This window comes from Malania oleifera, chromosome 13, assembly GCF_029873635.1.
Source record: "Malania oleifera isolate guangnan ecotype guangnan chromosome 13, ASM2987363v1, whole genome shotgun sequence".
Classification (NCBI taxonomy): Eukaryota; Viridiplantae; Streptophyta; class Magnoliopsida; order Santalales; family Ximeniaceae; genus Malania; species Malania oleifera.
In genome coordinates, this window is record NC_080429.1 from 13216694 (window position 1) to 13230132 (window position 13439).

Consider the following 13439-nt stretch of genomic DNA (forward strand, 5'->3'; position numbering starts at 1 on the left):
TTACTTACCTAATTAATTAATCAATTAGTTAATTAATTATTTATTATTTTATTATTTTTCTTAATCATTATTATCATTGTTATTACTTTTAAACTATTTTTAGTATTTATTTATTTTATTATTTATTTTTGAACAAGAATTTAATTTGAATTTTGAAAACTCATGTGGGCCCCACACGGTCTTGTGGGCCCCACACAACTTCGAGACCCGAATGGATCCTACGTAACTCGAATAATTCTTATACGATTTTATGCATCCTAAATAGCTTCGAGACTCGTGTAAACCTCCATACGGCTTCGGGACTCATGTGGGCCCCACACAGTCTTGTGGGCCCCGCATATGATACTTACATTATTATTATTTTATCATATATTTCTACAAATTATGTCAGTCAAAACATTATTTTATGTACATATTTACGTATATAAACAGTGTCTACCCTGTTTATCCTATGAAATTCCATTTTGACCAGGCCGACCTCCAGGGAGCGACTGAGCCGCAATGGTCTCTGAGCACTCGCTTAGACAAGGTCTTTCTTAGGCATCAAACATGGAATCAAGGATCCTAACAGAGAAACACTTTTTTTTTTTTTTTTAAATACTAACTATTATTATTATTATTCATTTTTTTTTTCTTGGGTTATTACACCCTAGGTCAAATTTATAAGGCTGGCCCCAACCTAATCCTTTTGGGCTAGATCGAACCCCCTCAGGCCACTCCTGGAAATACAATAGTATTTTTCACAATCAAATGGTACAGTGATTATGCTTTCATGTAAAGTAGATATGTACCCAATACGCGCAATCACATACACATCAACAATGTAGGAAATGTAAGCTCAGTGATGTATATTTTTGTGCAAGCTACACTCAACAAGATATGATCGCTAATATGCTAAAGAGTGTTCTAATCAAGTTATTTCTTTGAAACTAGATATATCAAATCTCAATACTAGATTAGGGTTTCAAAGATGCTGCAAACAATAATCAAACCAACTCAAAAATATTTTCCTCAATAAAATAGGCACAAGAGTTGTTTGAAAAATTATTGCTTGTAAAATCCTTTGCACACAAAAATATAGCTATAGGTGATGGAAGATCCATATGTTGTGTTACATAGTGTCACTCAGTAGGTGATAATTTATTCCATCACCTATTGAGTGACACTACTCAGGGTATCGACTCCCCTCTTCCTCAGAGCTTTATCACCAGGTCTATCTCGATTTCCTGAAATATTTAAATGATTGGGTGAGACACATCTTAATAAAACGAAATAAATTATCTATAGTGTGTGGCAGTATGAGATTCATTATATCATATCATATATTTGTTTCAATAATAATAATATCTCCTGAGAAAAATAAACCATTTCCACAATCATAATCATATAGGTATAAAACACAAGCTTTCAAAAGCTTTTATTTCCATTTCCAAAATCATTCGTTCGTAGCCCAAGTTTACCGGCGAAGTTCCTGAGAATAGGGAAGCTTACCCGCCCATACAAGTAGTTTCCCTCTGCCCTGATATCGTTTGTAGCCTAACCCGATTAACTTAAGTTCAGCTACAACCGATACTTATCAGAGCACTTATCTTACTCAATAAGCCCTCAGGCAGTTTGTTTTACTTCGCTTTAATTAAAATTCAACTCACACTATTTCATTTCTCCTTTCCTTTTCATTTCCATTCTCATTTCATTTCCATTTTCATTTCATTTCCATTCTCATTTTCTTTCCATTTCCAATTCCATATCTAGCTCTTAAGTGTCACTAGTTACCAATACATCTGTGTATGTACTCATGGGTTCCCTGAGGATATCTTTCCATATTATGCTTCCCACTAGGAATAGGGTTGTGTGGCCCGAAGGCTGAACCTAACCGCGATTGGCTGACCCGATTAGGTCAAATATCATTATATATCTCATGTCTGTAGTACGACTAGCCGGCCAAAAGCCTTGATCCGGACTTAGGGGGCACAACAACTCTCCTATACAACTTAGTCTACTATCACGCCACACATTCCACAAGCCCGTAAGGCTGCACTAACTCCACTAGCAACGGTATTGTGCTCTATATCACAACCCATCATTAGGGTTTCCATATCCATTCATCAAGGTTATCACTGCCACATACCAACAATCATTATGTGGTATTGGCTTTTCATCAATCACATGTCTGCATTCCTATTTCAGAATTTCATATTTCAATTCTTGTAATTCAGTATTCATATTGCAGAATTTTACATTGCAATAGTACATTTCCCTCATTCTCATGTTTCATAATCATATTTCCCATATTCACATTTCTCATTTTCATATTGCAAAATTAACATTGCAATATTTACATTTCATATATTCACATTTCTCATAATCATATTTCTTATATTCACATTTCAATATCAATATTGTAGTATTCACATTACAATACTCACATTCTCACATTCTCAATTTCATATTCTCATACCAATATTCACATATCATTATTCTCATTGCAGCATTATCATTGCAATGTTCACATTTTCATTATTCACAATTCATTTCATCATTTCAATGGTATTTCATCAATTCAATACTCATGCCATCTCATAAATACATGTACATATCTCATTTCACATAATTCACATTTCTCAGAAGATATGTATATCAGTACATTTCACTTTCATCATTTTTCCACATTTCAAATCTCATATATCAATACACATTTCATAAACTCATATTTCTCAGGGTAATTCATTTAACCCAATTTTAAACATTTCCTAATATAAATCATGTGTCACACAAATTTCATCTGATATTTATGTTATAATAAATTTAAGGTAAAATAACATACACCATTTTCACATATTTCTCAACCCATAATTTCCATAAAAAGACCACTATAATTTATTCCCCTTACTTGACTTACTGAGATTTCACAAAAACACCCAATTCCTACGCCTTTTCGTGTTCACAACCCAAAAAACTACAATTCACATTTTACCCAAATTATTCAACACAACTCATAGAATAACCTCCATTTAACATTTCCTAGATTTCATATACTCCAAATTAACTTAAAAACTCCAAAATATACTATTTACCCTAGTTTTGGGATGGTGTTCTGGAACCTCAAACTGAAAATCTGCTCTGCGTAGATTGCAGAGAATCTTCCTAGGAACCCCGTGGTGGTTCTTGATTGTCAATTGGGGCTGAAATGAAGTTGGAATCATAAAGAGAGAGTGAAGAGTTTCGTAGGGTTTAAGAAGAGAAAGAAAGAAAATTTATTTTGTTAAAGGAAGATGGCTCGCGGGATCCCTTATAGGACTCACTGCACTCTGACCCTCAAAAAACTGTCGCTGGTTTTTCTATTTAACCGGCCTAGAAATTACCGTTTACCCTTTACCGACCCACGGTAAAACCCCGAAACCGTCGCCAGTTATCTTCCTCCTTTATAAAATCATCGCCGATTTTGTCCTTCCTCAGCCAAAAATCTCTTTTTCCCAATTTTTTTATTATTTTATTTTTCAGGTCTCTACATGACCCGATTTTTGCCTTTGATCCAATACCTTCACGTATTTATCAATTATACCTCTACTTAATGTGATATGCAAAGATAGGATACACTTGGAACTATAAATAGGTTAATATCATGAGAACATATTAAATTATCTAAAACCACTAATGGGTTGTTATCATGAAAACATGACAATTAGGATCATGTAGCCGCCAAGGCTAACAGAGCCACATACCGAAACAGAGGTTATGAGCTTGATAATGTGTGCGCATGTGCTTGTGAGGTCATGTGGGTGCAACGTGAGTGGTGAGAGTGAAATGCGATGAAATTGTGTGATATGCAATATGGGGTAATGTGAGTGTAAGGTGAATAATATGTGTGTTGAGTAAATTCTAAACTGTATGTAAAATTTCAGTTGTATGATTTGAAGAGTGTGTACGTGAAATTATGTGTGGATAATTAGGTGAAATGTACAATTGAGCTTAATTTAACTAAATCGAGTTTTAATTTTTGAAATTGAAATTCAATTTTGCCTTAATTTAAAAATTAAAAGTTAATCCGGCTCAACTTTTGAAAATTGAGGTTTAAATTTGAAATTAAATTTCAATTACGCCTTGATTTGAAGATTCAAGAGGATCCTATTTGATTGATGAATCATCAGGATCTTCAGATCGGGATCCTACTTGGGATCTTATCGGTCCTACCGGAGTAACGGAATATGGATTTTTCCTGTCAAGGATTTTAAAGAAGAATGCCTAGTATATATTTTCAGTGACCCAAACACTTTACTTTTGAAATTGACACAAATTTTATCAAAATATTCCCCTAACAAGTTAGTAATCTCAACCTTCGATACATGGCCGTCATTGGTAATGTTGGACTCGAAGCAGTTGAGTATTGGGTCAGGTGCGCTATTAATCCTGTTTGGCTTCTTAGTTAAGTCTCAGTTGTCAAAGCAATTATGGTCTCCAGACTGCTCCGTGATTTTCTAAGAGCAGGAAGTGGTAGAATGCTGCTGTGTATTACCATACATGCTGTTGATAGCATGTAGAGTCACTGGTGAAAGCAGGTACGATGGCCTGGTGGGGATATTGAACTTTATATTGAAGCTAGAGCTAGACTTACTATTCACTAATCCCAGCCCAAGGCCAAATTGGTTCATTTGCTAGCAAGATTCTTTGAAATATGTTACCAACTGACTACGGCCAGTTTATCTTCATTTCTTTAGCATTTGAGGGTGCGGATGATGGACCCTTACCATGTGTCCGGATTGTAGTGGACATGGAGCCTTGCTATCTGTAGTGGTGAGTAATTTGTGTTGAGTAAATTTTAAATTTTATGTAAAATTTTAACTGTAGATTTGAAGAGTGTGTATGTGAAATTATGTGTGAAAAAATTAAGTGAAATGTACAATTGAGCTTAATTTAACAAAATCGAGTCTCAATTTTTGAAATTGAAACTCAATTTGGCCTTAATTTCAAAATTAAAGGTCAGTTGAGCTCTACTTCAAAAATTGAGGTTCAAATTGGATATTAAATTTCAATTAGGCCTTAATTTGGAGATTCGGGTTGAATTTGGTGGGATTGAGATTCGAGTTTGAATTTGAATTTTGTGAAGAATTGTTTTGTTCTCAATTTTTGTGTGAATTTCGGGTTTAAAATTTGATGGTTTTTCTGTGCTTGTTTGTGTTTTATAGGTGAGGGGTCGTAGAGATAGAAGCTTGAAAACGGAGTCTGCAAATTTGGTGATCAATTGTTGTTATTTTTGTGTTTGTTAATGATTTGATTTCTAATGCAAATGGATGTGATTGTGTATTTGTGAAGTTCACATTTTGAAGATGAGGATCAATACATGCACATAGTGAAAAAGAACAACCCTCCCAAAAACAATACCTACAACCAATCAAATCAGAACTACAAATCCAAACAATGCTAAATAAGAAATAAATCTAAACATACATATCAAAAAATATAATAAAATAAAATAAAATCAAACAATAAAAAAAATCAAAAAATCTAAACCTACCAAACAAAAATCGAGAGGTTGAACTAATGACGAAAGGAGTGAGACCCAACTTATGAACATGGTAAAAGACGTTGTTCTTCGTAGATGACATTATTTCCCATTTCTTCATATCTAGTAAGAAAATCAGCCGCACTATTACCTTCCCTATATTGAAGGATCACCATGGAGAAATATGATATTTAAAGCACAATGAGGTATAAAAAATTAGGGAAAAACAAATAATAAGCAAGTATACTCTTAAGTGATTTTTCTCATCTTTTACAAGTGTCTGGGATTAATATTTATAGGCTAAAACCAAAACTAACTGTTTTATGGCCGTTGGGGGAAGATATAATATTATATTTTGAAAAATTAGCCATTTTTGCCCTTTGAGGCGCTTTCTGTGTGAACACCCTTCAATTTTTTTGACATAACTTTTATTATAGAACTCCAAATTGGACGTCCTTGATATCAACAGAAAGCTAAGAAAACAATCCCATAACTTGTATGTTGAACACTTGCTAAGATAAGAAGTTATGGATTGAGAAACATGCCCATCAATGAGACGGAAGAAACATGAAGAGAATTTTTCTACTACTTACACCTTTCAGTGTTTTGACCATAACTGTTTCTATATAATTCCAAATTGGACGTTCTTAGTATCAACATAAAGCCAAGAGAAAATCGCACAACTTTTATGTTGAACAATTGTTAAGATAAAAAGTTACGGATTAAGAAAAAGACTCATTTCTACTGTCTAGTCAACTGCCCGATCAACTGACCCATTTGTAAAAGTTAGTTTTTGCCTTCTTTTAATTTCAAAATCATTTTAAATCATTTGTATAAGTTAGACATTTTATGAAAAAAAGGTTTTTCATGTTACTTGGAGGTCCTATGGTCAAACCAAGGTCATTGTTTGAGTTTCAAATAAAATCATATGATATGCATGCACATTCAAACTTGATTACTATTACAACACAAAAAAAAAAAGTAAACAAAAATCTTCATGCTTTACTCCTTCATACACCATGGAATACGTCAGGATCTATTCATTTAGGTGCTCTTATGACTTCCATATGACATTCGTCATTCGTGCTTCTAGAAACATAAACCTGTTCACACTTATTGTACAAATAAGATGATATGGTTTGTCATGATGAAAATAGGGATTAGACTAAAAAATCAACAACATATACGCGCAAATACGCACATAAATATTTATTAGTTCATAAAAAATAAATAAAAATAATTATTCTTAAAGATCACTATAAGAATATGTATATATGTATTATATCCTATTGATTGTTGCAAGAAATGATGTAAAGTTTTGTATAAGTGATTTTTTTTAAATTATCTATTCTTATTAAATTTTTATTTGGCTTTTATCTTATTCAATTTGTACTATTATGAATAAAAATTTTTACAAAGGAAACATATTGGTATTATTTCAAATATGAAATTAAAAATAAAAAATTTAAATTTAAAAAAAAATAAAAAGTAAAAATTTAAAACTAGAAATCTACTTGGTTAACATTCTAATTAAAACAAATTTGAAAGTTGATTGAACAAATAATCGATTTTATACTTGAATCAAGTAATAATTAAAAGTATAATAAAAAAATAAAAAATAAAAAATATTTAAATGTTGTAATAAAAATGATCATAATGATTTTATTATCAAAATTTGAGCTTTTACTTGCAAGAACAATCTTATTATATGTGAGAAATGAAATTAAAATAGTAAAAACATTAAATGATTTTAATTAGTTTTAAATTTTTTTGAAAGTTATAAATGTGTTTATTTTAATTATATTTCAAATTTATGGCTATTTTATGTTAATTTAATTAAAATTTATCCATAAAATAACTGAATCTAAAAAATTTGACTATACATATCAACCTATTTTGGCAACAAATTATCAAAATAATTTAAAATGATAAAAAATATTTTTAATTTTTTAGAATATCAGAAAAATGATTACAAAAGTAAAACATTAGTTAAAATGTGCTTTTATAGTCTAATTTCACAAAAGAATAAGATAAAAAGCATAAAAGAATGATAAAAATTAGTTTTAATTTAAAATAACAGAAAAATTATTACAGAAATTGAACATTAGTAAATTTCGCTTTTATAATCTATTTCTCATTAAAGAATAAAATAGAAAAAATAGAAAAAACATAAATTATACAAATCTAGTAAAGATTGAAAAAACGATGACGTTTAAGATGTGTGAAATCCCTTATTCCCCCACTGCCACCAGTCCTTCATCTTTCTCTCACCTCGCTCTCTCGCACGTGCGCTCTCTACATACCGTCGTCCACCCGCGTCGTCCTCCCAAGTTCCGGCGACGCATAACTTTCTCCGGCATCCTCAGGTAACATGTCCATTCATCTCTTCCCTCTCTCTCTTTTCACTGTTATTGTTTCTCTCTGTGCATTTTGCATTTATCTTTTTATTATTATATTATTATTTTGAATTTTCTTGTTCAAATTTTGAATTATCCACATCTTCATTAGAGCCCAGGTTAGCTCTGGTTTTACTGAGTTTTCTCGGAGGGCGTTGCTTTGCTGCTCTGATCTAGGGTTTTGGTGCCATTTTAAAGATATTTGTATCTGTAGACCATTTAGGGGACCTTCTGTTTTGATCAGAACTTACCCTCTTCTGCTCCTGTGATTACCCAGTTCCATTTCCACATTTTATATTGTTTGTTTAATGCATGACTAATTTTCTGGTTCACATGCGAGAAAAGTAGGGAAAAAATGAACCTGGAATATTTTGAATGATTTGTCATTGCGAACTTCATTTCTAAGATGACGCATTCCCTTTCGTTTTCATTTTTGTCAAGTTCCCACAGGAATATTATTAAGGGGTTGTTTACTATTATTTTTTATTTTCTGTGTTTTTTTTTGGTTTCTAATTAGTGAACAGACAATTTATGACTACGAATTTGTTTACATTGTTAATTTTTTATTCTTTAATTTTGGAAAAACATTAAATTTTTTATGAACTTTTGTTAATTAAATCATTCATTCTATACAATTAAAATTAACTAAAATAACCATTTAAAATATGTCTAAAATAAAATATCCATGGCATGTCTAAAAATTTGAAAAAATAATAAAAATTATTCAAAAAACCATTGTGGCCCTTTTTCGACTGTTATGTTTAATAGGATTGTTCTTGCGGCATCCGAAATTGTGTTTAAAAAATATGATAATATGTAAATAATTACGGCTATTGCTATTAGATATTTCTAGTTTGTATTCAACTGCATTTTTATTATTTTAATCACCATCTTCGATTATTATTTGATTCAAGGACAGCAATGAATGTGAGTTCAATTAGGTTTTTAATTTGCTTTATTTTTTTGAAAATGGCAAGCAAACAAATTTCTAGTTTCCTAGTTTTCACTTGGCTTTTCATTTTGGTCTCTGTTTCCATGATTTTTTACAGTGATACCAAATGGTCCCCAACTTATTATTGCTGTTATCATTTTAATGCACTTTGGATATTTTTTATTTTGTTTTATGTGTGACTTGCAAAGTTTACCACATTCTGTCTCGTGTGACATCTCAAAAGATTATGGTTTGTTTATTCTATGTATGAATAATTTTGGAAATGAAGTTTAGTTGGATGTGATTTTCATCTATCCAAAGATTCAGTGGGCCAAACTTAAATAATTGAGGTATAAGGGATTTGCCCATGATTACACTCTTTAATTGATTGACCTAATGATATGGTTGTAATTTGAAACCAATCTTCCTTTAAAAATAAAAGATAAGAACATTGTAAGTAAAGTCATTGCGACACACATCAAAGGAGTAGTTCCCCATTCAGGAGCTACTTTACCATATTCTGAATTCAATGGTTTTAATAAATTCCCTATGCTTGTTCGTCTTGGACCAAATTTAAGTGGATTAATTCCTACCTCACTGTTCACTTCTTTGAGCAGCAACCATGCACTTTTTGACTAATGTATAAAAGCTTTCTTTAAGTGGCATCCATACTTTTGAAATGATTCCTCCTCACTGCTCACAACCTAATGTTACTCAGGTATCTTTCAAGCTTATTTTTGATAAATGATTACTGTAAAAATGGATTAGGAACTTAGATGCATAAAATAACTATATTTATATATTAAACTATCGTACATAAAATTAAATAAATTTTAATTAGGATTCAAGGGTGGTGCCAAAGTATTAGATTGTTTTAAGAATGAAAATTTAGTTTTTTTTTTTGAAGTCTCATCTTCAAACAATAAAGTAGGCAGATAACATGTATTTTAAGTATATTTTGAATGAAAATGTTATTGTTTAATGAAAAATATTATTTAAATGAAAAATCTAAGCAGACCAATTGATTCAATTTCAGCCTGGTTGTTTATGATCAAACCTAATTCTGGATGTTAAATCGAGTTGGAGGCCATCTGCCGTCTGGTTCCTAAAATGGCCTGCTCGTTCATCTAGTTTTCAAAGAAAAATGCATCACAATTTAATTTTTTTTACTGTTAATGAATGTGCTGAAAATAGAAGGAAGCTTTTGGTTTATGCACTGGAAATAGAAATCAAATATTTGAGTTTGATATTTTAGCCACTAATGCAGACCTTTTCAGTTGCATGTGAAACGTGAGTCATGTGACTAATAAAATGAAGTTCAAATGATGTGCATAAAGTGAATTCGTTTTGAATTTTGTTGACTACAGGGAGAGCAAGGTTTCTATAAACTCTTTAACTTTTACTAGGAATATAAATGATCCTTGATGTTAAGAAATTTCACACCTATTTTTTAATTAATTTTTATTTACTAAAGAATGCATACACTAGACAAGATATAACTAAGATTTGCTTCAAATCCAAGTAACGTAAAACAATTGTGTGTGAGCATGTTAAAGCTTGATATGTATTGTTGGCTCAAAATCTAATAGCTTAAGCTTTTAGGCAAAGTGGTAATCTAACATGGTATTAGAACTTTGGTTACCGGGAGGTCCTGGGTTCTAGTCTTGTCGCCTGCATTTATTCTGTGGTGTTATTTATCATTTGTTTATCTCTCCACGTGCAGGAGAGTGTTAAAATTTGATATACATTGTTGACCCACAACCTAATAGCTTAAGCCTTTAGGTAAAGTGGTAATTTAACAAAGCAATGTGTCACGGACCCCCAAAATGGGACTCAAGTAAGGGCCGTGTGGCACTCGTTGAGAGCTCTCTCTCGACAAGTCAGCCAAGTCTCACACGTTCAAGCCTGCAATCATGAGCACCTGGTGAGTCTCAATACTTAAGACAACCAAGGAACAATAGGATATCACACGAGCAATATATTCTTATACACCGAATAAGACTATAACCATCAGAGACATCACAATCCAAGGCAACAAAATACCACAATCAAAGGGACTACTTATATTATTCAATTACAAGAGAATAATCATACATACGATCACACAGATAATCATATATTCATTCCAAATCTCTGAAGAATACAATTATAGCAGTATCTCACTCCCCCTTTTCCCCATTACATTGTCACACCCTAACACAATGCTTATTAATTAAGAGGATAATTTTGAAAAGGTTTTGAAAAATTCTAGAGAATTTATTGCAAATTTGGTTCTTTGCTTTTAATGTGCCAGCTTGTTTTCTATCAAAATAGGAACAAAAAAGAAAAACAATAAAGTAAAACCAGATTGTTATAAGCTAGGGTTTGTGTGTGCACGTGTGATTCCACTGGAGACTGACTGGGCCTGGGTTACATAGGGAAAGTAGTCCAACTCCCATCTGATACCCCTTCCCACCCTCTCCCAAGCTTAGAACATGAGACCTAACATGGAATTCTTCCAAGTTGTTTTATTTGAGGATAATGTCTAAAGGACGAGAATGATAATGTTTTAATTAGAGAAGAATATATAAAAGAGAGGTGGTGGAGAAACTTTGATAAGTTTTTAATGAAAACCAAAATGAAAGATTGAACTTGGAACTTACAAATGAGGAGAAGACTAAAAATAGGAGATTTATTCGCAAAATTAGAGTCCTTGAAATTAAGATGACATTAAAAAAATGAAGAGGGGGAAATCTATAGGACTAGATAAAATACTAATTAAAGTTCGGAAATGTTTAGGGGATAAAGGAATTATTTGGTTAACTAATCTATTCAACACTACTATAAAAATCAAGAAAATGTCAGGAGAATGGCGGAAAAGTATGTTAGTACCTTTGTACAAAAACAAAGACGATATTCAAAACTATAATAATTATCTTGGAATTAAAATTATGAGTCATATGATTAAATTATGGGAAAGGGTAATTGAACATAGAATAAGATTAGAAACAAAAATTTTAGAAAATCAATTTGGTTTTATGCCTAAGAGATCACAACAAAAGCTATTTATCTTTTAAGAAATTTAATGGAAAAGTTTAGGGAAAAGAAGGACTTGCATATGACTTTTATTGACCTAGAGAAAGCTTATGATAGAGTACTTAGGGAAGTTCTTTGGTGAATATTAGAAAAGAAAGGAGCTTGCAGTAGATATATGGAGGTCATTAAGGATATGTATGATAGAGTAGTGACTAGCGTTAGTATTGTGGGAGGTGATTGTGGAGAGTTTTCAATCACAATAGGTGTACATCAAGGTTCTACTTTAAGTCCTTATCTTTTTTACTTTAGTAATTGATGAACTAACCAAGAATATCCAAATTGAGATCCCTTGGTGTATGTTGTTTGGAGATGATATCGTGTTGATTGTTGATAGTAGAAGCAGAGTGGAATCTAAGTTAGAAATTTGGAAAGCCACATTAGAGTCTAAAGGGTTTAGGATAAGTAGGAATAAGACAAAATATATGAAATTTAATTTTAGTAATGTAAGGAGTAGCAATAGAGAGATGATCAAATTGAATAATCAAGAGATTAATAGCATTGATAAATTTAGATATCTTGGATCTATTATGCAAGCTGAAGGGGAAATTGAAGAAGATGTAGTATATAGAATTAAGATAGGTTGGTTAAAATGGAGGAGTGTGTCAGGTGTGTTGTGTGATTTTAGAATACTCTCAAAATTAAAAGGAAATTTTTATATACGGCTATAAGGCCAGCTATGCTTTATGGTTCACAATGTTGGGCAACTAAGAAACAACATGTATAAAAAATGATAGTTGTTGAGATGCGTATGTTAAGGTGGATTAGTGGGTTAACATTAAAAGATAAAGTAAAAATGAGCATATATGCAATAATTTAGGTATAGCACCGGTTGGAAACAAGATAAGGGAGGGGCGGCTAAGATGGTTTAGGCATTTGAAACGCAGACCCAGTAAAGCACTTGTGAGAAGGAGTGAGTTATTATTTCTGGCATGAAAAGCAGTGGAGGTATGCCTAACATAACTTTGAATGAGATAGTGAGGAAGGATTTAATAGCTCTTAAATAAAAACGTTTTGGATCAGGTGAATTGGTGGGAAAGGATTCATGAAGCCGACCCACCTAGTGGGACTTAATGCTTCTTGTCGTTGTTGTTATATTTGAGTATAGATAGTACAGGCTATACAATTTTTTATTGGTTTAGTTTCTTATTGTGACTTTTTCCTTTGATACAGGTTGGAAGTTGTTACAAGATTAACCCGATGATTCGATGAAATAATATATTTTTAAAGCCATCTTTGAGTAGTTAAATTTAGCAGGGAATATATTGAAGAAGAGGTTGGTTGTTATTGACTTATGCACTAGAAATGACTACAAATTTATAATGAGTTATATTGATGGTCATGGAAGATAAAGGGCTTATCTTTTTTATTTATGTCTTGCCATTGTCCATTTAGATTGAAGTTATAAAAACATTAACTCAACTTGAATGTAATGTGGGTCCTCGTTCTTGAGATAATCTTTTCAGTTGCAGGGTCTTTTTAAACTTATCCAATTACTTCTTGATTGTTGTTGGTGCACTTTTAGCCACCAATTGGGCTA

The 13439-nt window shown here is 31.9% G+C and overlaps 1 long non-coding RNA gene across 1 annotated transcript; it reads left to right on the plus strand.

Moving 5' to 3' along the window:
• The first annotated feature begins 7741 nt into the window (after positions 1–7741).
• LOC131145495 (uncharacterized) lies at positions 7742–13387 on the plus strand. Its single transcript, XR_009134160.1, has 2 exons — positions 7742–7866; positions 13073–13387. It is a non-coding gene; the product is annotated as an uncharacterized LOC131145495 (long non-coding RNA).
• The last annotated feature ends 52 nt before the right edge of the window (positions 13388–13439 follow it).